Below are 26226 nucleotides of genomic sequence, written 5' to 3' on the forward strand. Positions count from 1 at the left end.
TCAGCAGGAAGGCACAACATTTGGGTGCAACAGCGATAGAAGGCAGTGACCAGGGGGTCGCGTTTGAGTGCAAAAGCGGCAACGTAGGCGACAGGGAGTCGTTGTGGTGAGTTGCAGTTACCATGGGAGTTACAGCGATAGGCGGTAACAAAGGGTAACGACCAACAACCTTGTTTGAGTCGTTTCTCAAATCAAAACACTACTACCGTCGGCATCAGAAAATCGAGCTTCATGGCTGAACCCACCAGATACTTAATAAAGTTAAATGGCAAAATTTTTAGTCCTCTTTTGGAACAAAATATCAGAACTGAATCTTGTTCCTCTCTCTCGGAGGAAAAGGAAAAGAAAAAGTAAAAAGGAGAGAACGAAGGAAGATCTCAGACATGGATGCGCTAGATTCCGTCGTCGATCCATTGAGAGAGTTTGCTAAGGATAGGGTATCGCCTCGTCAAGTGCTGCCACTAGCCAGATTGAAAAGAATTCACAAAGGTCGCCTTTCGTATGGCTGCTAGCTTCGTCATGATGGGATTCGTTAGGTTCTTAGTGAAGCTAATCCTCATCCCCATCAACAACATCATCGTCGGATCTGTTAGGTAAATGTGGGGTTGTAAAGGTAGAATGCAGGGAGTATTCCATTCACATAGATGATCATGTAGGGGAAGGATGTTGAACACTTTAGGCACTTGTTCTATGTATGCATCTCATTTGCTTAGCTAGAAAGAGTTTGAGTTTTATGGATTAGGGATTGGTTTCTCTTAAAGCATTATTTTTGTTCTTAATGAAGATCTACAACCTTGCGTAGAAGTTACCTTTAGTTGTATTTTGTGCAAGGTCAGTCCACTCATTTTTGTAACTATTTTAACCAATTGGTTTTGATAACCTGCTTTATGCTATAAAAAAAAGTTAAATGAGGGAAGAAGAAGAACCCAATTCAGATCTCACTCTCTTAATTAAATGAAAAAGAGCCTACTTCAGATCTCACTCTCTTAATCCCCAAATGCTCATTAAATGATAAAGCGATGGAGACACTGACCATTTCCCTTTCCCCTCTCTTGTACAGCCCCTGCAAATCTCAGATCTGCTCTTGGGGATTATTAAGAAAGATACGAGGAGTGATTCTTCTTCTTCAACACCGCCCTGTGCTCATCTCAGATGTGTTCTTGGGTTCAAGCCGCTCCATTCTTTGTACCTGGAAGAAGCCTGGAGTTGCAGGGTTGGCTGGAATGGCGGCCATGAAAGCAACGATGGCAACACAAAGGAGGAGAAGAAGCCAGAAAAAAAAAAAAAAGTCAAGAAGAAGAAAGAGAAAGGTTAGAGAGGAAAGAGGATTTGAAGAGGGCAAGGTTGGCATTTTACATTGTATTATTTAACAATTTTTGGTTAATGATATTAGAAGAGGGCAAAGTTGATATTTTACATTGTATTATTTAACACCGTCCACTCAAGGGGTGCGACTGTGTATTTTTAAAACACAAGGGGTTGCTCTATATTTAGGATAAACCTTAGGGGGTCACAGTGTAATTATCCCTTATTAAAATCATCCTCCTCAATATGAAGGAGAGAAAAATCAATATAAGCGGAATCAATACTAGCATTAACAAAATTCTCTAGAAGTTCTTGAAATGAAACTGACACTTTGGAAGAAATAGAAATCCTAAACCTAACCTAGACTTGTATTCTAGTGATGACGAGGACAACGATGATGACTCTGGCCTGGATGATGACAACAACTTGGGTGACGAATCGAATTCCAACTCGACTTTCTCGTTCTCTCCATCTGTGACTATGCCTAACTTCATTTTGATGTTGCAATTTGGTATCATTCCTTCAGCTGGATGGATCAGATCTTGAGGTATTGGAACCTTTTCTGTAGGGCTATAAATGGATAACCGAAAATCTGAATTCGATCCGCATCCGTATCTGTTTAGGGGCATTCGTATTCTATTAGAGATATCCGGAAAAAAATCCGAATACTCCGATAAAAATCTGAATCCGAATACTTAATTATAAAAAATTAAGTAAATAACGATCTTGAGGGTTTTTGAAGATTCAACAGGTTCTACAATATGAGGAAAAGAGAATCATGATAAAAACTATGGATTGAGAGTGAATTGTATCCACTAGGGGGAGGAAGGTTCGGGTTACACAAGGCAGAGGTATAAACGGATGGTCGAAAATTCGAATTCGATCTGCATCCGATTACATCCGATCCGTATCCGAGCCGAATCCAATCCGTTGAGTCCAACATTGTCCTTAGCTAGCATGGTTATGTTTTCTTCAAAAATATCTCTAACTCCAAGGTATTTTTCTTCTGTCCAGGCAATGTTGGACTCAACTTCTTCAAGTTCTACAAGTTTCAACCAATCAAAATTATTTACAAAGAAAAAAAATAAAATTTTGGTATTAGATTTTTGGCATTCTCTTCAAACCAAGGTTCGTGGAACCCACAATAGGGGAGATTTTCTCCCTCTTTTACAAATTACCCATTGAGAGTCTTTTCGTATGGGGTAATGTTGATTACCTTTTCCACCTGTTTCTTGTTGAACTTGGGTCATGTGCTTGTTCTTGTGACCCTTCTTTCCTTGATGAGGGATTAGGTACTTGCCCTTTCACCCATATTCTTCTTGTCCTTTCTTTGGAGATTGTGTAGACACCTCATTTTGTCATCCCAGAGTGACCTAGACAATGATGAGTTTGGAATTTTTTGAAATGTGAAGTGATCTTCTAGTTATACTCAATAGTGTTCCCCCTTTGCCTTGGGCATTGTTCTTAGTTCTCATGATCAATTAATTTTCAAAACAATGGATACAGGTTTTGACATGTTTAGGCAGACCCAAACTAACCCTAGAGACCAAGACCATAGCCGGCTCATATTTAAACCTTTGTTGAAACCCTCCCCTTAGTGTCATTTCATACCAGATTAATGCTGGCTAGAAACGACACGGCATCGTTTGTTTTCAAACGACACCATTTTCTTTCACTTTATGTTGTTCAAAGAACATTCTATGTCATTTTGGCAACATTTCAGGGATTTGCATATAACCAGCTTGGAATTTGATTGAGCTTCATGCTTTGTGACCTTAGCTCCCCACTAGACACATTTTAGGACTTAAAAGACTTATCCAAGAAGATCATAGATACCTAGCTTTTGTGGGTGAGAATGATCTCCTTCCATCCAAAGCCAAGATAGACCCTTCTTCTTAAAGAAAAAAGATCCCTTAAGAATAGAAACTAAAAACACATGTTTATACGGTTTTTGAACCCTAAGGCTATAAATATGTGACCCCTCTCATATTTTAGGGGGATTCTGACAATTAGATACAAAAGAGACACATATTATGCCAATTTGGAGTATTTTTTGAGCTAGAGTTGCTAGTTTGCTACGCTAAGTCCGGCTTGAGCCCGTTATAACCAAAGTCTAGGCCTCTCTAACCACTTCAGCTTCTTCACGAAAGTTGTAGATAAGTAAGTGTTCCTCCTTTTACTTTTCATTTAGTTTAATTCTGTTACTTTCGTGGTTTTTAATCCCTGTTCTACTGAACACACATCACTACTGTCCTTAGTGGGGCAGTGGTGCAATGAACAGTTATATGAACTTTTAGTAGGGTTTTGTAAGAGATCCTTTACACCAAGTTTTCCTTTAGCTCTTTAGCTTCCTACAGCGATTTTTCTTTATTTTTTCTGCCCTTTTTGTCTTTCTTTTTTTTGTTATTTTTCTCTTTGTTTAGGATAGATTTCTGCCTTTTTTCTATTACCTCGAATTGCTGGTTTCATCATTTTAATTTGGGTGTCCTAGTTTATTTAGGACTATTTAGATGTTTTAATTGCTCTTTCATTGGGTTTTCCTCCTATTTTAGGTGTTAGATCCATCTCCCACCCCATTTATCGTGTTTCTCCCCTCTTAAGTAGAGTGTAGACATATGGGTATTTTTATGCATAATTTTTTGTATTTATTTTCTTATTTTCTATAATTGAATATCCATGTTAATCATGCCTAGACTTCTTGATAGATGTATGAAATAATGTTCATGCTTATTACATGATTTGATTGCCATATGTGATGGCATGAGTGTTGACGACAAATCTGTAATTTTAAACTGTATATGAAGTATCCCAAGCATGTTTAGCTTAGGATTTTCACTGTTTATGTTCCTTCATTTTCTAAGAACTTATTATGGATCTCTATGTTGACACCATATGGTTTTAATTTTTAGTTTGTTGGAACAATGTTTGAGAATATTAAGAACAATTTAGTTGTTGGTTCTGGATCTTTTATGGATGGATTATATTTAATTCATTTAGATTCCACGTATAAAAGTAATCTTCTACCTTCTTCACATAATATTGGCATTAAGAGATGTTGGACAAGTGTGTGTCCATCAAACCCGGTTCGATCCGGTTCAACCCGGTTCACCTTTGTATTGAACATTTATACATTTTAGTTTAATATTGTCACATGCGATATAAACTTTTTGAGCATTACGTGTCCGTAAGTTATACTTAAAATGGTAGTCACGACTAGGGTTTGGGCTGGGCACCCTTATCATATGGTCGTCGCATTGGGTATGCCTAGACATGTGATGTCAGGGTACGAATGCGAGTGCTCACATGTTTGATGTGTGCATTGGCGAAGAATCTACTTTGTCAATTCCCTCATGTATTCTTGCCGGATGTAGGAAGGGATAGACATGTGTCACCGGCACCCGTACTGAGGGAACCTGTCCTTTGCAAAGTGTGATCGCATTCTTTGGTTCATCAATGACTGAGACTCAAGCGAGTCAAAGCCGATGTTCTGGGAATGCGTGAACACTTTGTGAGTGAAGGAGTTATCCAACACGGTCACCACTGCCCGATTGGGGAACACCAAGATAGAGACTGCTCGTGCATGGTCGGATGAATCGGATCGAGTACCATTTTGGAAATGGTTTTGCAAAATTTATTTTACATAAAATGATACATTATTTATAGTTATTTCAAATAAAGTGTTTTATCGAGTTTTGCGGACCCGATCGGATGCACGATGCTCTTATATGGACATGTACTATGGATTGGGGTTTGGCAAGTACATGTGTACATGCCCTAGATTCCATAATGATGGTGTTGATTAGTGGGGGGTTGTATATGATAAATTGTTATCATATAGGGAGTTATTTGGAATTTACTAATTTAATTGGCTCTTTATTTAATTAATGGATTTGGTGCTAATTGTAATTATCCATTAATAATTAAATAAAGAATCTAATTAATACTTTCCCTATTAGATTCTACTTTTTCACCTGTGTAGCACTTTGAGTTTAAACAGAACTGCCAGACTGAGAAAGAGAGAGTCAGACTCTCACTAGGGCTCTATTAAATCTATCTAGGATTTAATTAAACCCAATTATTATAAATAGGGGACCAAAAATACGCAGAAGAGAAGCTCTCCATGTTTTTGGAGCAGACACTCTCTCTCCTGCGTTTTTGGTTTCTCTCTCTCCCTCTTGTGATCTCTCTTCTTCTTCTTGCTTCTCTCACTGTGTTTGAGAGTTAGGGTTTGTGAAACCCTAGATCGTGGCCGAGGAGTTTGAGGGCATCGGGATTGGCGTGTAGAACCTTGGTAGCACCATTGGAGGTTCGAATCTGTTTGCTTGGAGCGCTCATTGGAGGAAGAACCACTGTCTATTGGAGGAGCAACACTTGAGGCTCACCAGGTTAGCAGTTCTTTATTAATTCCTTCTGTTCATTGATTATTAATATTTATGGGATGCGAAAGAAACTCGAATCGATTATTTTCCGCTGCGCATTCGAGTATGGGATGGATCCCTCTTGCCATGTGATGGATTAGAGACGAGTTTCTCCGTCCCTATTGTGATAATTAATTTTATGAAATGCAATAGGGAAGGAGAAACCCTAATAGGGATGCACCAGGGTTCCCATGGGCGACCATGGAAAACCCTAAAATTAAAATGGGACACCATGGGCTAACCTAGGGCATGCAAAACCCTAAAGATAAATATCTTGGTCTCCCTAGGGAACCATGGTTTGATCCCTGGACCGTTGTTTAGCCAACAGTGTGGTATCAGAGCCACCTTTCCCACCCATGAATATTAGATAATTAATGGTTAATATGATTATCATGAGTGGGATGCAAGTTGGTACATGGGTGGTTAGGATATGGTTGTTGTAACAATCTTCCCATGTGCACATGGGTAGTTACAAGGTTGTTAGTGTAACAACCTACCCATGTGATGATGGATTTGGTTTGTTTTGTTTATTCCAATTATTGAAGCATGTATCCAATTAGGTTGTGATTACTAATTTTTATTTTAAAATTTTTTAATCATGTTCTATATGTGGGGGAGCGCACGCTGCCAAGCCTCGTGCACGCCCTTCCCCATGAACCTACCCTTGTGCGCATCCCCTTGTGGGCTCTGCTGCGGGCGCAAGCTTGCGGGCTGCGGGCCTGCAGCTGCTGTCCGTGGGCTTTAGCCTATGGGCGAGGCTGCGGCCTACAACCCAAGGCTGCGTCCGTGGGCCCTGTGCCTATGGGCTGCGCAGGAGTGCTGCGACTGCGCAAGTGGGTGCATGCACCCCCCTTGTTTTCCCTCCAGTTTAACCAAAAAAAAAAAAAAATTAGTTTTTTTCAAAACAGAATTTTCTTATTTTGTTTTGTTTTTGAAGGATGATGATGGGTGAAGAGATTCCCTCTTTACCCACTTGCAATTAAAATGTGATTTTAATTTTATGGGCTTAGATACATAATATCACATGCGATGTGGTGGTTCAATAATTGAAGGAATCCATGTTTTGAAATTTTGGTTCACTTGCTTTAATGCCCATGCATGAAATTATATTATGATGTGATTATGGGAATGACATTCTAATAAATGGATGGATTGTTTATGTATGTGATACATGGGGTTATGGGTGGATGTGATGTTTCTCTCTCTTTCTCTCTCTCCCCTTTCTTTTTATAAACAAATGTACTCCACCCCATGGGCAACCCAAATGGTGGGTTGGTTTCTCCATGCGGGGTTTCTTTATTATTATGGAAAGAAAAGTGTATAGAATTTTTCTAGGTTTCCATTGTAATTTTAGAGGAGTTAGGACTCCCAGGACATGTAGATGGTGATCCACATGTGGTGCTCAAAGCTTATGGAGATGCAAGTCACCTACTTTGAAGACGTGATCGGGCGAAGGAGATGATCGGCGTGGCATCCATGGCATGATAAATGCACCCAAAGTTATTAGTTTTATTTTTATTGGGAGGGTTCTTTAATTGCATAAAAATGCCCCATCCCATAATCACTTTTAATTAATGTTGATTAATTATATTGTTTAAATCTATCCATGTATGTGAGAGTTAATTAATCCCTCTTTATTCACAATACATGTATGATATGGACTAGTCTTAATCGGTAGACATGTCCATGGCCTCCTATTGAAGATAAATGTAGAAAATGTGTGACATGACCCCGCATAAGCCGACAGGACATTGCCAGGACTTCGTCACGCATTTATCTATATTTACCTCCATCTAGATACGTTAGGGTATGGATAGTGAGAGGGCACCTGCGACGTGGGCCATCTTTCATGATTCCATGATTCTAACTAATGCGAAGGTAAGTACATGACTTGGGTGTATGTCAGCCGATAGGATCTGGACATGACACCCAGGTGGCCGAAAATATTGGAAGCCCATGAGACGGACAGCTTAGTCCACACTACCATTGTGTGTATAATGACTCCCGACAGGGTAATTTATGCATGCAAGGGTTGTAGGTATCCAATTCATCTTTTGGGTTATGAGGGAAACCCAAATCATGAAAGACCATTGATGTGTATGTGCTCAATTTATTATTTTCAATGGTCATTAATTAGCATGTGGTTATTTACTTGTGCATGTGTAGATTAATATACGATGGCTGTCGTTAATTCCAACCTGTTAACAATCATTAGCGAATACAAACTTAATGGTACAAACTATGTCGATTGGTACCGAGCATTAAGTTGCTCTGATCTTGAAGGATGTACACAATTCTAGATGAACAAGTTCCTCCTCAACCCGACCCGAACGATTTTAAGGCAAATGAAGAGATGCAAGGGTTCCTCATGAGGGATTCCAAGGCATCACTCTATATCCTAGGATCGTTGGAAAAATCAGTTGTAGACTCAGTCAAGGATATACGCACTGCTAGGGGTAAAATGGATAAGCTTGCTGAATTGTTCAACAGGCAGTTGACACACGCACATTCTGATGCGGTGAGTCAAATCCATAACTCCAAGATGTCTCAGGGGACTCCAGTGATGGATCATATAATGAAAATGATCAATCTGTTTGAAAAACTGGAATCCATGGGGACTGATTTCAGCCTGTGATACAAGACTGATGTGATCTTAGCTTCACTAACTTCTGCCTACGCACCTTTTAGGATGTCCTACAAGATGTCCGAGAAGGAGATGGAGCTCACCGAGCTTGCTAATGCACTGGTAGAGGCTGAAGCGTCCTTGCAAAAGGACAAGGCTGAGGTCAATGCAACTGAGGTAAAACCTTCTTCAAATGGGAAGAAGAAGAAAAAGGGAAGTAAGGGCAAGACCCTGAAAGCCAAGGGTGGGAAGTCTGGTAATAAAGGCAAAGGCAAGTGCTTCTATTGCAAGAAGGAGGGTCACTGGAAAAGAAACTGTCGTGCTTACCTGGCAACTTTGAAAGACAAGAAGCCGGATGAAACAGAGGCTGCTAAAGAAGGTACATATGATGTTCACGTTCTTTATGAGTCTAATTTGTCTTTTGAACCGACCAATTCTTGATTGGTGGATAGTGGATCCACTGTTCACATTTGCAATGATTTGCAGGGGTTCAAGGAGACAAGGAACCTAGAAAGAAATGAAGTGCGTCTTCGGATGGGCTCTGGAGCTGAGACCATGGCTTTGGCTGTGGGAACTTTTATTTTAAATTTTAGTTCTGCTAGTTTAGTTTTAAAGGATTGCTATTATGTACCCTCTTTCAAGAGGAAGATAATTTCAGTTTCAAAACTTGTTTTGGACGGATATAGATTTTCCTTTAATTCTAAATTGATTATTCGTTTCAATAATTCCTTTGTGGCATCCGGATATATGCAAAGTGGTTTGTATTTTCTAGATTGCCCTATTAAAACGAATGTTGTTTCAAATGTTGATTTGAAACGGAAAGCAGCTCCAGTGAACTCAACATATCTGTGGCATCTAAGATTGGGTCACATTAATGTGGACCGAATTAGTAGATTGGTGAGGGATGGGTCCTTAGAGAGTCTGAGGGTGGAACCATTCCCCACCTGTGAGTCATGCCTTCAGGGCAAAATGACCAAGAAATCCTTTAGCAATAAAGGTGCTAGAGCCACAGATCTGTTGGAGTTGATACACACTGACGTGTGTGGACCCGTAAACATACAAGCAAGATATGAGTATGAGTACTTTATCACGTTCACCGATGATTACTCTAGATATGGTTACATATACTTGATGCGTAGAAAATCGGAAGCCTTTGATAAATTCAAAGAATTCCAAGCCGAGGTCGAAAGATAGCTCGATAAACTCATCAAGTCCTTACAATCAGATCGTGGAGGGGAGTATCCATCGGATGAGTTTAAAGAACATCTCATATCCCAAGGGATAGTTAGTCAACTAACTAATCCAGGCACACCACAACAAAATGGTGTATCCGAACGACGCAATCGGACCCTATTGGATATGGTCAGGACGATGCTCACTTATAGTGAGCTGCCTCTTTCTTTCTGGGGGTACGCTTTAGAGACGGCGATATATATCTTGAATAGGGTTCCATCTAAGTCTGTAGCCAAAACACCCTTTGAGTTGTGGAAAGGGCGAAAGCCCAGTATTCAACACTTTAGGGTATGGGGTTGCATAGCACATGTGCGAAAGCAACAGACAGACAAGTTAGAATCCAGGACTTCGAGATGCTATTTCTTAGGCTACCCCAAAGGCACGATAGGCTATTATTTCTATGACCTAGTTGACCAAAAGGTCATTGTAAGTAAACATGTCACATTTTTGGAGGAAGAAATGATGACCCAGAGGTCCAAACCAGTAGTCATAAAAGAGCTATCAGATGGCTCAGAAACGTCACTTCCAGAAGTGAGACCAACTGACATACCCGCTGAAATACCAACACCTGAGGAACCTCGACGCAGTGGGAGGACTGTTAGACCACCCACCAGGCTAACTCTTCTAACCGAAGAGGAAACAGTGGAAGAGTTCCACATGGTATCGGTTGAATCGGATGATGATCCGATGACATACTCTGAGGCTCTAAAGGATGTTGATGCCACTAGGTGGCTGGAAGCAATGCGCTCTGAAATCGATTCGATGCATTCCAACAAGGTCTGGACTCTAGTCGATCCACCACTTGGCGTCAAGCCGATTGGATGTAAATGGATCTTCAAGAGGAAGAAGGGCGCAGATGGAAAGGTCGAGAGATTCAAAGTGAGACTGGTGGCAAAGGGTTATACCCAGAAAGAGGGTATAGACTATGAGGAAACCTTTTCACCAGTAGCGATGATGAAATCCATCAGGATTTTAGTGGCTATCGCAGCACACTTTGATTATGAGATCGCGAGATGGATGTGCGTCGCATTTCTAAATGGGTTCCTTCAAGAGGAAATCTACATGGAACAGCCGAGGGGTTCTCCTCCTTGGAGGAAGAAAGAAAGGTGTGCAAATTGCAGAGGTCCATTTATGGGCTGAAGCAGGCTTTCAGGAGCTAGAACATTAGGTTTGATCAATCAATCAAATCATTTGGTTTTGATCAAAACATGGATGAACCATGCGTTTACAAGAAGATCAGTGGGAGGGCAGTATGTTTTCTTGTTTTATACGTAGATGACATATTGCTGATTAGTAACGATGTAGGATTCCTTTCATCGAGATCCGGTGGTTATCCACAACGTTTTCGATGAAAGACCTTGGTGAAGCTAGCTATATCCTTGGGATCAAACTCGTAAGAGATCGCCGGAAAAGGATGCTAGGCTTGTCACAGGCTACCTATATAGACAAAGTCCTGGCCAGATTTAGTATGGAGAACTCCAAGAGGGGAAGTGTTCCCTTCAGACATGGAGTCAGTCTTTCCAGATCTCAATGTCCTCAGTCTCAGACAGACATTGAAGAGATGAAGAGGATTCCCTATGCCTCAGCAGTAGGAAGTCTAATGTACGCTATATTATGCACGAGGCCGGACGTCTGCTATGCAGTAGGTATTGTGAGTCATTACGAGTTTAATGAGTGGAGGTGCCATTGTATAGAGGAGTACAAAATAGAAATCTATAGTCGATCCCTATTTTTATGAACACCTTGCATCATGTGATCGGCTAATAAGGTGTTTGGGTTAGGAAGTTCCTAACATTTGAGTAGTCCCCGATCTTGTCAAGGGCCCTATTCCTGTTATGTGACAACAGAGGGGCCATTGCACAAGCTAAGGAGCCTAGGGCTCATCAGAGGAACAAGCACATGCAGCGGAAGTATCACCTCATCAGAGAGATTATCCAGCAGAGTGACGTGAGTATCTCCAAAGTGGACACAACTGAAAATGTATCTGATGCCATGACAAAGGGTTTGTCACCAGGAGTGTTTGAGAAACACATGGAGGGCATGGGTTTAAAATGTATGGGGAATTGGCTTTGATGTACAAGTGGGAGATTGTTGGACAAGTGTGTGTCCATCAAACCCGGTTCGATCCGGTTCAACCCGGTTCACCTTTGTATTGAACATTTATACATTTTAGTTTAATATTGTCACATGCGATATAAACTTTTTGAAAGATCATGGGAAACCCTAAAATTAGGGAAGGAGAAACCCTAATAGGGATGCACCAGGGTTCCCATGGGCGACCATGGGAAACCCTAAAATTAAAATGGGGCACCCATGGGACACCATGGGCTAACCCAGGGCGTGCAAAACCCTAAAGATAAATATCTTGGTCTCCCTAGGGAACCATGGTTTGATCCCTGGACCGTTGTTTAGCCAACAAGAGAAATATTAATAATGAAAGATCCTCTAAGTTATGACACCAGAAATTATCACATATTTTTGTTGTAAGGATCCAAAGGTTTTTGAATAAATGGGTTTTTGAACCTCTAGATTTCTCTGACATTGTGTAAAGGGTAAACAAACAAACAAATATAAAAAGAGTACAACGAGGAGCAGTGATATGTTAGAAATCATGCACACAGATATATGTGGTCCATTTCCCACACCGTGTCCGAATGGTCAGAGATATTTTATCTCTTTTATTGATGACCATATGAGATCTATGTATCTTCATCTAATAGATCATAAGGATGAGACATTAGACATCTTTAAGAACTATAAAGTAGAGGTAGAAAAACAATCAAAAAATATATCAAAGTCGTTAAACCAGACAAAGGTAGTGAGTACTACAATAAATACACAGAGCCTAGACAAAAACTTGATCCATTTACCCGGTTCTTACAAGAGCAAGGTATCATTTATATAATCCCCGACACGCTAAGTCAAAATGGTGTTGCTAAAAGAAGAAACCAAACTCTTATGGATATGGTAAGAAGTATGATTAGTAACTCTAATCTTTCTTTGTCATTTTGGAGTGAAGCTCTAAAGAAGGCTGTATATGTTTTGAATCGAGTTCCTTCAAAAATTGTTTCAAAGATACCTTTTGAACTTTGGACAGGAAGGAAACCTAGTTTAAGACACATACGGATTTGGAAATGCCCAGCTGAAGTCAGAGCATATAACCCATATGAAAGAAAATTAGATGAAATAACAGTTAGTGGATATTTTATAGTATTGGATCTTTAATAATATAATGTGTTTAGGATATGAACACCATTGTGTGATGTATGTTTGGGTGTACTAACATGTGTGTTAATGTGCTAAGAGTTTGATGTTACCCAAGTATTTGAGGATTAATCATTGAAGACAAAGGTGTTATGTTGGTTGGAAGAAGAACTGTTGAGGACGGACTTTCGGGAGTTGAAGTCGGTCGTTCATGGTATTGACAGATTGAAGAGCTGAAAGCTACATCAAGTTAAAGAATCTTTCAAGACAAGATATTAGGATTGAGCTTAATTGGTTTATCTCTATAATCCTAATATACATGAATCATAAGATGTGAAAAGCCCAAAGAAAATGACATCAAAAGAACCTAAACGGGAAAACCCAAGAAACTAGGTGTTTTGACTTAAAAAAAATGCCTTAGTTACTAATCACAGTCTTCCATGAGAAGTGATGGACAAACGTGCCTAAATGAGAAATTGTAGAAAATTCTATGTCACTTCTGATCTCAAGACAGACGATCCCATAGTCTTCTGTAACCAGCTTTTGTTTGAATCTAAGAGCATTAGTCTAGTCCTTGCAGCCACTGTCTTCTGTGATAACTGTACAGTCTTCCGTGTGATAGAAGTTAATGCTATATCGTTAAGCTTTAACTGGGCTTTGGCTTGTTATTAATCAGCCACAAGGACTCTAACCACTTGTGTGAGATTCTTAAACATCTTCACTGATGTTGAGGAGCTCTAACGGCTAGTTTTTCTTAGTAAATACATATTGAATATTGGAGACCAAAATGATTTAATATTTCCAACAAACTTAAAATAGAAGTGGATCTCCAATAACTAGTTTTCCTTGGAAATACAAGGATGAATCAAAATCATTTGAATGGAAAAATTAGTTTTGACTTTAACAGCTAGTTTGTTGACTCCAATAGCTAGTTTGTTGCCTATAAATAAGCAGAGTTGTTTGATATTAAGAGAACAGATACACATAACAACAACAAAAAAACAAGAATGACCAAGCTTAAATCAATCCATCATCTTGAGAAGCTGTTGTGTCTGAGCTACAATGTTTACACCATTTTGAAAGAGCTATGAACAAGTGTTGCATCGGATTCTACATCTTTAGGGTATCTTGTGCTAATCAACTGGGCTGAAAGTGTGATAATTACAGGCTTGAAAAGAAGAAGCCATTTTGTTTTAAAGTGATCTTGTGTAGCTTATATTGTACTTCACGTACTTATGGAAAGGAAATCTTTGACTTGTGTTGTCAAGCCCCTATCCCAAGCTTAGTCCATAAGCACAGTCAAGAGGGTGATTAGGATGACACGCGTTACCCCAATTCTTACCAGGATCAACGACATAGTGTCCCAAGCCATAGTTAACAACCAAGAGCCCACCCAAATGATTACATTTGCGTAAAAGAGAGAAATATTCCATTAAACATCAGAGATAATATGAGCGGAAGCAATATTTACATAAAACAGTTACAATATGTTCAGCTAGCTAGGTGATACAGTAATAGTTTAACACCGACTACCACTGACCATGACATAACTACTCAGAATAATAATATATTATTACAAAAAGTGTTCATACTAGGCTCAAAGCCCCAAAAGAGTCAAAAGGTGGGGAAAATCCCCAAGCAACATTAGTGCCCGTAAGCACAATCATCACAGGGGCAACCGTTGCAGTGTTCATCTGACACAAACTCAGGCTCCTCTACACCAATACTGTCATACTCTGCCGGCTGAGCTTCTAAGCCAGCCAAGTAGCTACCATCTGCATCAAAATCTAAAAAATTATGTACACAGGGGGTTAGCTCCACTGAGCCAGTGAGGGGAAAGGGGAGTGCACATATACACAATCACACATAGTTTATGATGCATGAAATGTTAAATATATTTTTCACCTAACAAACAGTCTAAGTCATGGTGTATGCTACTGTGATAACTCGGGAGACACTGAAGGTCACTTAACCTATCACCCCAGTGAAACCTTAATTATCATAAGGGAGCCTACGCTGGTAGAAGCCATCAAACCACCCAATGACAGACCCCAATAGTCATCATTACCCCTGACCTGGCCTCTCCCACCTCCACAGGCAATAGGTGCTCAGACTATCCAACACATAAATCCCTGTTGGCAAGGATCATAGCATAAGGGAGCATAAATCCTAGCCACAGATATACTACATGCAAGTCCTATCGTCCCGAGAGGTATTCTGGGTGCATCAACGTCCCATTCCATCTAGTACCCGGGTACCAGCACAGCACGGCGCACACAGGTCAGCATGGCAAACAATAAATATAATAAGAATTTCTGGGGTTCTGGCTCTGGCATACCCAACACCGTAACCCGATATAATGAAGTAAAGTAAACATATCCACGTTTCACCAATTTGTATCCAACATGATTTTATATGCAAAGATGCAACATAGCAAGAATGAATGCAGGCATAAAAATCATCATGTAATCTATATAGTTATTTGTATATTATATATCAAGCCCAAACATGACCCAAAGCTCACTCACAGTTTGCTTGCTTGTCATTCGGTGTGTTTGGTAAGGTTTGCTTTGGTGTACGCACTCCCATACAGATTTCGAAGTCTGAGGACGCGTGAGAACAATGTTAGAAGTGTATAGGTGGGTCCCATGAAGGGTCCCAACAATTTATTTGAAGTTTGGGTCAAGACAGCAAGGGTGGATGCAGGAACGGAGGCAGCCAGGTGAGTCTGCTAGTAGATCCGTCCAAGCCAAACCCTGAAAATATATGGAACGGACTCATGGGCGGATGTGGAACATGAATCCGCTTGTGCATCCGTCCAAACCCTGAGACATTCCCAAGAGCGAACTAAGCTACAAGAAGATTTACCAAGTGAGTCCACTCGTGGCTCCGCCCAAGCTAGACAACTAGGTTATACCGGACGGACTGATGGGCGGAAACACGACAGTGGATCCGCTCGTTGATCCATCGACTTTCCTTTGAAATTCGAGAAGATTTCCACCTTCAGCCCTTCATCCATGGAACCACAAGGGTCCTAGGGTTAGGGAGGTGAGTCCAAACCTCCGTTGGAGGTCCAAAACACATAGTACTTTAAAGAACTTGGAGGATTCAAGGGATTGAATCCATCTCCAAGGTTTTCCCCAAACTTAAACTAGGTCTTTAATGCTTGAACGACAATTAGGTCATCACAGCCATGAAGGCAGCAAGGAAAAGGGATGTGGCTCTCAAAGGGAGCATTCATTAGGGATTATTGGGTTCCCAAGGGAAACCCCAAGCTTGGAATCGATCCCAAGGGGATCCCCAACTCGAAAATGGAAAAGAGAGGGAGAATGGTGAAGACATTCACCTCAAGGATGGATTAATGGGTGGTTTCCACCTCCACAACTCCCTTCAAGCTTCCCTCCTCCAAAGTCTTCAATGCTCCATGTCTCCAACATTCTTGGGTTGGTAGGAGAAGTAATGAGCCTCAAAGGCCAAGTCTTGCCCTTAAAACTAATCACCACTTAGGGCCTGTTTGGCTTAAGACTTTAAGGGTTAAAACTCATTTAAAAGCCTAAAATGCAATTGGGTCCACCTATATGGCACACCCACAAGCCAAGGAGACCAAGGGTGGAGCCCACCTTATCTAGGTGCCTAGATAGGATGCCCGGGGCATGGGATGTGGGTCCCACATAAGGAAAACACCCAAAAGCATAAAACAACACGAGCGGACTAACGGACGGATGTGGTCCTTATGAGTCCGTTCGTGTGTCCGTTGCTGCTGTTAAGGGTAGAACCCTAAAGGAATTGGCTAGGTTGTAGCCCACACTTCAAGGCCAACAAGGGGAAGGTATACTAACATTCACAAGGGTAGTGTCTTACCCCTCGATCGTCACGACGTATCCTTCGTGATCCAGAAGAGTTTTTCGATCGTGATGCTAAGCTCATCGCCAAAAGAGGTGTCTAGGTGTGGGGACACAGGGAACACATTCCGATACTCTTCACTCCGGGGACTCATGCTAGGAGGATGGTCGACGAAATCACCATCGATAAATCTTCCCCACTGCCGGTTAAGGAACCTCTCCTCCACAGACAGACCCGTGAACTGGTCAACTATCTTGTGGCTAGGTTTGACCACAAGTGAAAACAGCTCACCAGCGTACACAGCAGCAGAATCTACACGTCACAAGTGAGAGAAATTATAATTAATAGCAAATCCGGGCGCGGATGTAATATGTGTGGTCCGGGTGAAAATCCTTGGCATGTGTGACCTGAATAAGGAAATCCTTAGCCTATATAGCTCGGGTCCTCAATTGGAGGGGTTGAGATTGAGTGTAGAAGGGCTTGATTCCTGCTAGATAGGGATCCATGCTGGAGTAAAGCCTTGGTTCGTGATCAAACTATTGGACATAGGGTCATTTGGGTTCGAACCACTCTAAGATTGGTTGTGTGCATTCCACCCCCTCTCTCTGTACACACACACACACACACACACACACATTCACACATTAATCTCTTCCTTGCACACAATTTATCTTGAGCATTTGACAACATCTTCCATGACACTTATATGTTTGCTGTTTATTTGTTTCTTTTATTTGTCATCATGTGATAATTTGATTAATTATGGGTGCATGTTACATTGTGTTAAACTGGTCACAACCCTAATTCACTCATCTCTTGGGTTGCATTCGATCATACTCATAGAATATCCAGACTGGTCCAAGGGTTACAGATTTTATTGCCAACATACAAATAAGGGTGTCAAACGGTGCGGTTTTGGTTATTCGGTTCGGTTGCGGTGTGGTTTAGATTTTGATAAGGTGAAATCAAAACCGAACCGGATTGGAATCAGTCAAAATCAGAATCGTTTTACATATGGTCCGGTTTTACCGATTTCTATTCGATTTTCGTTATCCGATTCACAACCGGTTTACATGCGGTTTGTGTAGTATCGTTTTGGGAATCAGTAATGAAGACAACCTTGGTTTTCAAGGGCTTTATATTCCTGTGTTTCCCCATTCTCACCCGGTCTCCCTCATTCATCATATTTCCGATGCCTATGTGATAAAAATAAAAAACTTCCCTTCTTCACCTACCTTTTTCCTTTCCTACTCTTTGTTTTTCCATTTTTTTTTCTTCTCTACTCTCACATGATGAACAAACTATTTCTTCTATTAAAAAGTAGGATTGTGTTAATCCATTTTAATATCATCCATAATTTTCAATTCATACTTGAACAAATATAATATATAGTTAACACATGGCATTTTACTTATTTTATGTTTCTTGTTGATGCAATAATTATATTTATTAAATTAATTATATGTTATTAATTAATCCAACTGATGCATGGGTTAGTATTAAAGTAAGAGGTATCGGTTTCTATTCGATTTTTTTGGTTTATTATTCGGTTTAGAACCACGGTTTTATGGTGAAAATCAAAACCAAACCGGGAAGAGAACCTATAAAATCAAAACCGGATCATTTTTCTGCGGTGTGATTTGGTTCGATTCGGTTCGATCGTAGACGGTTGGTTTCGGTTCCGATTCCATTTTGACATCCTTACATACAAACCTACCATTATAGAGTCAAATAACACCAAATTTCGGGAGGATATTGAAATCAATAGAAGTTCATAGACACAAGATATAGAATTCATTACCAAAGGAAATTTCCACATGCGAGTGTGAAGGATCCATGATTCTTCCTTTACCTATGATATTTGATCCATTACATGTGGATCATGAGGAACTTCCTTATCAACAAATACCAAATCAAGATCAACTTGTTGATAAACCATTGGATCAATATGAAAATATTAATAATAATCCATTGGTTTTACAACGATCCTCAAGAGTAAAAACATCGGTGATTTCTTCGGATTATTTTGTTCACCTCCAACATTGTGGATTTGATATAGAATGGAAGAAGATCCAATATCGTTTTTCACAAGCCATAGATCTTAGTTTGCCACATGAAACCAAAAAATTCTTGACAAATAATTTCTATATGAAGGACATGGGATATGCTTTTTATGTTTTAGCCATAGAAATCCATAAAGATAGGTCAAATAAGTAGGGCTATCCTAAAAAGGTTATATAGATAACGTTTTGGAATGGCTCAATATGGACAATTCCAAACCAATTGTAGCACCATTGTTAAACGAGACAAACTTTGTCTTCAACAATGTCCCGTGAAGGCGTGAATGAATTAGAGCAGAATGAGACGCAAAATATCCCATATGTGTTTGCAGTAGGCGGCTTGATTTATGCTCAAGTCTATACAAGACCTGATATCTCCTTTGTAGTGGAAGCATTAAGAAGATTCCAACAGAATCCTTGTATGTCACATTGGATCGCGACAAAGAAGGTGCTAAGATATCTAAAGGGTACCAAGGATCATATGCTAACTTATAGATGCATTAGATGTGGATTATATTGGGTGAGAAAGTCTACTTTGGGACACAATTGCTTACTTGCTAGAGGAGCGGTCTCTTGGAAGGGTGTAAAGCGGAAAAGAAAAGAAAAAAAAAAAAAAAAAAAAAACCTTCCTCTACAATACAAGCAGAAGTTGTGGGATGCTATAAGGCAATATCTCAAGCCTCATGATTGAAGCACTTCGTTTTAAGGTTGTTCCTTGTATTGAGAAACCAATATGGGTATTCTGTGCTAGTACATCAATATGATTTTCCAACAACACATGTTCGACTCAATGTAAACACATTGAGATCAAATACTGTGTTGTTAAAGAATTTGTTCGAAATCATCAAGTGATTATAGAAGATATTAGCACTGATATAAAATGATTGCAAATCCTTTTCCAAAGGGCTTCTACCCAAGGTATTTTACATCATGTAGGCCAGGCTTCCACTCAAGGTATTTTTACATTATGTAGGTCATATGAGTCACACTATGAAACTTTGAGAGAAGGTTATTGAAGTCCGTTAAGAAGAAAGACTCATATTTCGGTGAATCAATTTGGTTTTATATTAGGTAGATCCCTAGTTATTTAATTCTCCGATTAATTCACGAATAATTCGGCCGAATCGAATTATTCCGAATAATACGATTATTTCTTGCCGAATTCGAATTAAAAATACAAATCGAAAAAAGTCGCGACTTATTAGAATTATTTAAAAACTCGCGTTATATTCGGCCGAACCGAATTGTATCCGAATAATTCGGTTAATTAAAAAAACTCAAAAAAAATCCCGTTACGTATTCCCCTAGGGTTGCACTTTCACCCCTTTAACAGTTTAACCCTTTTACAGTGACTCTGTGTCTGTGAGAGAGACAAAGAGTCAAAGAATCGACCAAGTCTGCCGTCTGGGACTCTAGGGCGCTTCTTCTTCTCCAACTCCGGCCACCGCTGCAAGCAACAACCTTGCTACCTGCAAGGCTGCAACAGCTATCTCGTACTTTCGTGACTTCCATCCCACATTCCCACATCCCATCTTCAAATTTGCTGCCTCGTTCAAAGATTGGAACACTCCATCTGAAGCTATCTTCTTCTTTTCCGTCTCTATTCAGATTTCAGCCAGCGAGACTGTCTCTCTTCTCCGTCTGCCTCTGTAAGTATTTTCTAATTTCTTAACCTTAGTGACTCAATGTTATTGATGGATTTTAATTTTACTTTAAAAATATTTTCTTCCAAAATCGAGATCAAGATCCATCGAAGAATTGGAAAAAAAAAATAAAGATAAATGGAAAGAGTCTTTCTCACTTGGATTATGTGTTTGGAACTTTGGACTATAGGTATAGGAGCCGTGGGGAGTTGGGGATAGCAAGATTCACATTAAAGAAAGAAAGGAGTTAGTAAGAAAGAGACTTTTTTTAACAAAAAAAAAACAACAACTACAGTATTCTCTATAGGAGGAATTTACCTAATGATGGAATTAGTAGATTATAAATGCTTGTATTCCCAATTTTATGTTACTTGTAATTTATGTAGATATGTTAATTGATTGATAAATAATGTCCGAATTTTTTGCCCGACTTTTATTTTGGTAAACGAATAATTCCCGAATCCGAATCCGAATCTGAATCCGAATTTTATTATGTCTGCTTTTTTGACCGAAATCTTAAATTAACAAAAAGAATCATTCCGAATAATTCTTTATTCGAATAATTCCCGAATCCGAATTTGCTAACTAGGGGTAGATCCACGACATAAGCTATCTATTTATTGTAGAGGCTTATGAAAAGCTATAGAGATAGCAAGAAGAATCTTCATATGGTCTTTATTGACCTTGAAAAAGCCTATGACCGAGTTCCTAGCGATTTAATCTGGCATGTTTTAGTGAAGAGAGGTATCGTGTAAATATTTGGATGTAATTAAAGATATGTATGAGAGTGTGGCGACTAGTGTGAGATCTATGGGAGGTCAGGGCAAGGAATTCCCAATTACGATTGGGTTATATCTGGGATTAGTCTTAAGCCCTTATCTATTTGCGCTTATCAGGGACGACCTAACCAAGAGTCAAGACAATGTCCAGTGGTGTATGCTCTTCACCAATGATATAATTTTGGTGGATGAGACAAAAACAAGGATTAACGCTAAGTTAGAGCTATGTAAATCAACCTTGGAAACAAGAGGCTTTAAGATTAGTAAAACAAAGACAGAGTATTTGATGTGTAATTTTAGTCACGCTTTGATGGATACTGATATGGTGTGAATTGGGGAAAGGGAGATACCGCAAAGTGACTATTTTAGATATTTGGGGTCAATCATAAATAAGGAAGGTGGCTGTTTGAGTTAAAACAAAACCGCAAGCGTACGGGTCAATCGTAGCTACTCGAACACGAGGAGATATACGCCACTCTATTTAACTAACTTAAAAGTAATGCAAAATGAACCAAATTAAAGTGTTAAATTAAACTAATTAAACTAACGAAAATCAATGCATCCTAACTCATAAGCATCTAACAAAATTAAGGGATTAAATCGGCGTCCTAACACATGAGCATCTAACCTATCAATCTAAAGCGAATTGAAAGGAATAAAAATGCAGCCACACATACTATCCACATAAAAAGAAATAAGGGAATAAAAATGTATCCATAAACCACAACCATATAAAATTAAAATAAAAGAAATAGAGGGGGAAGAAGAAGAAGATAGAGAGAGATAGAGGAGATGGAGAATGAGATTGAGAGTTTAGATAGTAAAACCTGGATGTGCTTCGTGAATGTAAATGAAAAGCTTGAATACTTGCATAAACTTGTGGCCTCCTCTTACTAAATCTTCAAGTCATGTCATCAACTTAAGAACTTAGACTAGAAGGCTTAAAACCTAAACTAGAATTAAGAAATTACAACCCAATTGAAGACTTAAATTGAAATTAAAGCATAAACTAAACCTATTATAAGCATTAACTAAAAATTATAAAAGCAAACTAGAACTTAGAAAAGCCAAAAATCACAAATTAGAAGGAGAAGAAGAGAAGAAATTTCACTAAGTGAATGAGCAAATTTTTACAAGAGAGGTAGGGGGTATTTATAGGTGGAAGAGAGGAGAAGAGAGAAGATGGAAGTGTAGGAGAAATATTCCTAAGAAAAGAGAATATTCTCTTCTCTTTCCTCTTTTACAATGCCTTGAATCCTAAGAAAAAAAAAAAATAGAAAGAAAAGAAGAAGAGAAGATTGTTTACATAGGCCTTCTATTTACAGAAAAATAAACTTAGATTCTAACAAGTCTTCCTTTCTTTGTAGATATCTTCTCAAGCAATAAAATCAAAGCATCTTTGATTTTTCAACCTTCCATAGATGAGAAAATATAAATCTATCCCAAGTAGAATTCGAAGTGCCCTTGAGAAGTTGGAGGAGAGAGAGAGTAAGGGTGATGACTAGGATTCCTTGAGAATAAATAAAATACCCATTCTGTCCTTGAAAACGTGGAGCATGGGGTGCTTATATAGGTCTCACCATTGTGTTCCTTGCGAAAAATCACACAAAATGGACCCAAATTTCATCCATTCGGAGTGGGGAGCCCAAGATATCTCAAGTTGAAGTTGAACTGTCCGAGATCCTTCCAAATGGAATCTTTCGGGTACAGTAAAGTAACTTCTGATAATTGCATTAAGGCCCCTAAAATCTGAACTTCCACTTCACTTTGTCCCCATCCGACTGTCAATAATTATAAATAAACCCCTGAGACCATTTTCACGCGCGTCGTTTAAACGGCCATAACTTCTTCGTTCAACTCGAATTAAGTGTCGTTTGAACCATTGCGAAGCGACTCGATGGGCTATGCATCTATTTACACTTTTAAAAAGCTTAAAACATCTCCTTAGCATCATCTCCTTCATTTTTACAAGAATTCACCTAAACCCCGAAAAGCACAAGAAAGCAAGTAACTCTCCAATGTGGTAAAATGTATAATTTATGCCTAAAATTTCACACATAAATGTGCTCATCTGGCAAAGAGGATGATGTTTCACAGAGAACTAAATTGGGATGGATGAAGTGGAGAGGTGCGTCTAGAGTGCTGTGTGACTGACGTATTCCTTTAAAGCTTAAACGAAAAGTTCTATAGGACTGTTGCACGACCGGCTATGATGTATGGGGCAGAATGTTTGGCAGTTAAGAAGGGTCATATTGAGAAGCTATGTGTAGCAGAGATGAGGATCTTAAGATGGATGTGCAGAAAAACTAGGAATGATAAAGTAAGGAATGAGAGTATTAGAGCTGACTTGGGAGTTGCCCCGATCAATGACAAGCTTCGAGAGACTCGTTTGAGGTGTTATGGTCATGTTCAATGGAGGCCTAGAAATGCCCCAATAAGGAGGAATGATATGATCCCGATTGAAGGAGTTAAAAGAAATAGGGACAAGCCTAAAATGACCATAGGAGAAATTGTGAGGAAAGACATGCATAGCCTAGATCTTGTAACAAGTATGGCCTCGGATAGAGCCTATTAGAGGGCAAGGATCCATGTAATAAACCCCATTTAGCTGAGATTCTCCTGGGTTGCTAGGCTATGCCTCGTTTCTCTTACTTCCATAGTCCATTTTTTTTTTTTTTTCAATCTTTCATTTGTCATTTTCCAATTTTCATTTCTCGTCTAATTTCTCATCCCTCTTTTCCCCATCTATTCATGCCCCTTTGTTGTTTAGACCTCAGTTTTCCCTATTTTGTTTTGTTTGGTTCCATGTAGCCGACCCCATTAAGTTGGGATAAGGCTGAGTTTGTTGTTGTTGTAGGTCATGTAGGATTGTTGAATTCATCATGTGACTAATTGGTTATGGATTCAAATTAAAGTAATATTGTCATGTTATTTGTCAATCTCATAATTTTTATGCACATATATTAGAGAATGACAATGACTATTAAGTTAAAGGACATTTAAAATTTGCATCAAGAGTTAACCATGGAGTTAATTCTATTAAGTTGTCAAATAAAGGTACATTTTGGGAATGACAATTCATTGTCATACATGGAAGGAATTAAATTTTGAGAACTTGGACCACCATGATCCATGAGTTTAAGTTTTCATTGTGAACGTAAAGTCATCGACATTTTGAATATACATAATTGAAATGGTCATATATAGTTTATAACTCTAAACACTACTTGGCATGTAGCAATTTTGTCCAAGTGGGAGAATGTTGGCTTATGTGGACATAATTGCCACTACTTTAAACGGCTATATAGGTAGGAGTTGTAACTCCCTCAACTACTTATCCCTTGATGGTGAGAAATATAAGTAGAGATTGAGTGCATATCTCTTCGGTTGATGGAACACAAAGAGAACCATCATCTTAGTGTTATTGAGAGAGAGAGAGAGAGAGAGAGAGAGAGAGACACAGAAGAGACAGAAGACAGGTCAATCACATACATCAAAGAGGAAACACATTGTTGTTGCAGTCATTCAAAAGGAAAGACAAGCTTCAACTATGAGCAACTTGGGATGCAATCTTGGACCTAATGAAGGTATGTATCTTAATCTCTATTGATATAATTCCACATTGTTTCCCCTCACCCCCCCTCTCTCTCTCTCCTCCTTTTCTTCTTATAGGCAGAAAAATAGAACAGAAATTGGTGACTATTCTTCAAGAGCCAAGGATGAAACTTTGACTATCCAATTGAATATTTGTGAGAAAAGAGAAGTGGGGTTGCAGGTTGTTGCAACACCAACCCCAACCCCAACCCCAACCCCCCCCCCCTCCCCTAAAAAAAGGGGGGTTTCTGCTTTGGTTCTCCTTTTCTAAATCCTTGAGTTTGAACTAAATCTCACGTGCTACACAGGCAGAAGTTAAAGAATGAGAAATATTTTACCCAAAATATTATCAAGTTACTAACTATTATTTTAGGTGGAACTCACTTATCTATCTGGATAATGCATGCAATTATTAGACCACTAAACATTAATTAAACACTTTGAAATCACTAAACATTTTCGTCTTCCTTATAATCCCTGCCCCCAATCCCCATCTTCAACAGATCCCTATTTACCACTGCACAAGTCTACAAGGAGAAACCATTAAAAGGAAGAGTGTGGGAAACACAAAGGTAGAACTACAGAAACCTCAATAATTCTCTCCTTAACTATTAACCATAATTATTAAGAACTCCTCCATAGAAAACCAAGAAATCATAACCTCCTTTCTCTCTAATATCTCAATTAACCATGGCCACTAACTACCATATTAATAAAGAGATCCATCCAGTACTAAGCCTTTAAATGAGTACAGAAAGTACTCCATATGTACATGCAATCAAGTGGAAAGCTGATTCCCCCAACATCAATAACAAGAAGACAAGCACAGAAACACAGATAAGAGAGAGATCGACAGAGAAGAGAAGAAATTATTCTTTGGCCCTTCATTCACTCTCATTGAAGAATGTTTACTCACACCAGAAATCATAAATGGCTAAATACAAAAGAAGATAGATATTGATAATTCACAAGGAACCCATCTCAAAATGACTAAATTATGTAGTTAAAAGGTTCAATTATCACTCAAAAGTTCCAGCAAAAGCTGGATTATTTCACAGAGTTACACACATATAGTAAAGAAAGGGAAGAAAGGGGAAACCAGAAGAAGAAACAAGAAAAGCAGAATCTGACTCGCCTTCACCTGACGTACATTAACTCGAAAGCACCTCCAAATCACTTAAGCCATTAAGACAATTGAAGAGGAAGAGCTTCCGATCGAGGAAATGAAAAAATGCCAAAGGATCCAAAGTTGCCCTATTGGAGAGAAACCACCTTCACCCCATAAGACTCAGAGAGAGAGGTGGCGATTCAGTTCCAATAATCCCCCAAGAAAGCCCTCCTCCACTTGCCGCTGAAGCAATCCACAATCCACATCGAAGAAGCAGGAGGGTTACAACTTGGGTTTGTTACAAACATAAAAAGGCTAGCTATGCCCATAGCCATCGACAACCTTACAGGCCACAACGATGCCTGGCCGGTCGACAAAAACAGAGATGTGATTGTGGAAACAGAGGCGACATGCGA

The 26226-nt window shown here is 39.4% G+C and overlaps 1 long non-coding RNA gene and 1 pseudogene across 1 annotated transcript; both read left to right on the forward strand.

The window, feature by feature from the left end:
- Window positions 1-274: 274 nt before the first annotated feature.
- Window positions 275-820, forward strand: LOC122656433 (annotated as a pseudogene).
- An 8589-nt stretch (window positions 821-9409) lies between these two features.
- LOC122656652 lies at window positions 9410-25994 on the forward strand. The gene is made up of 3 exons (XR_006332134.1): window positions 9410-9419; window positions 16235-16239; window positions 25818-25994. It is a non-coding gene; the product is annotated as an uncharacterized LOC122656652 (long non-coding RNA).
- The last annotated feature ends 232 nt before the right edge of the window (window positions 25995-26226 follow it).

Source organism: Telopea speciosissima, chromosome 3 (assembly GCF_018873765.1).
Source record: "Telopea speciosissima isolate NSW1024214 ecotype Mountain lineage chromosome 3, Tspe_v1, whole genome shotgun sequence".
NCBI classification, from domain to species: domain Eukaryota; kingdom Viridiplantae; phylum Streptophyta; class Magnoliopsida; order Proteales; family Proteaceae; genus Telopea; species Telopea speciosissima.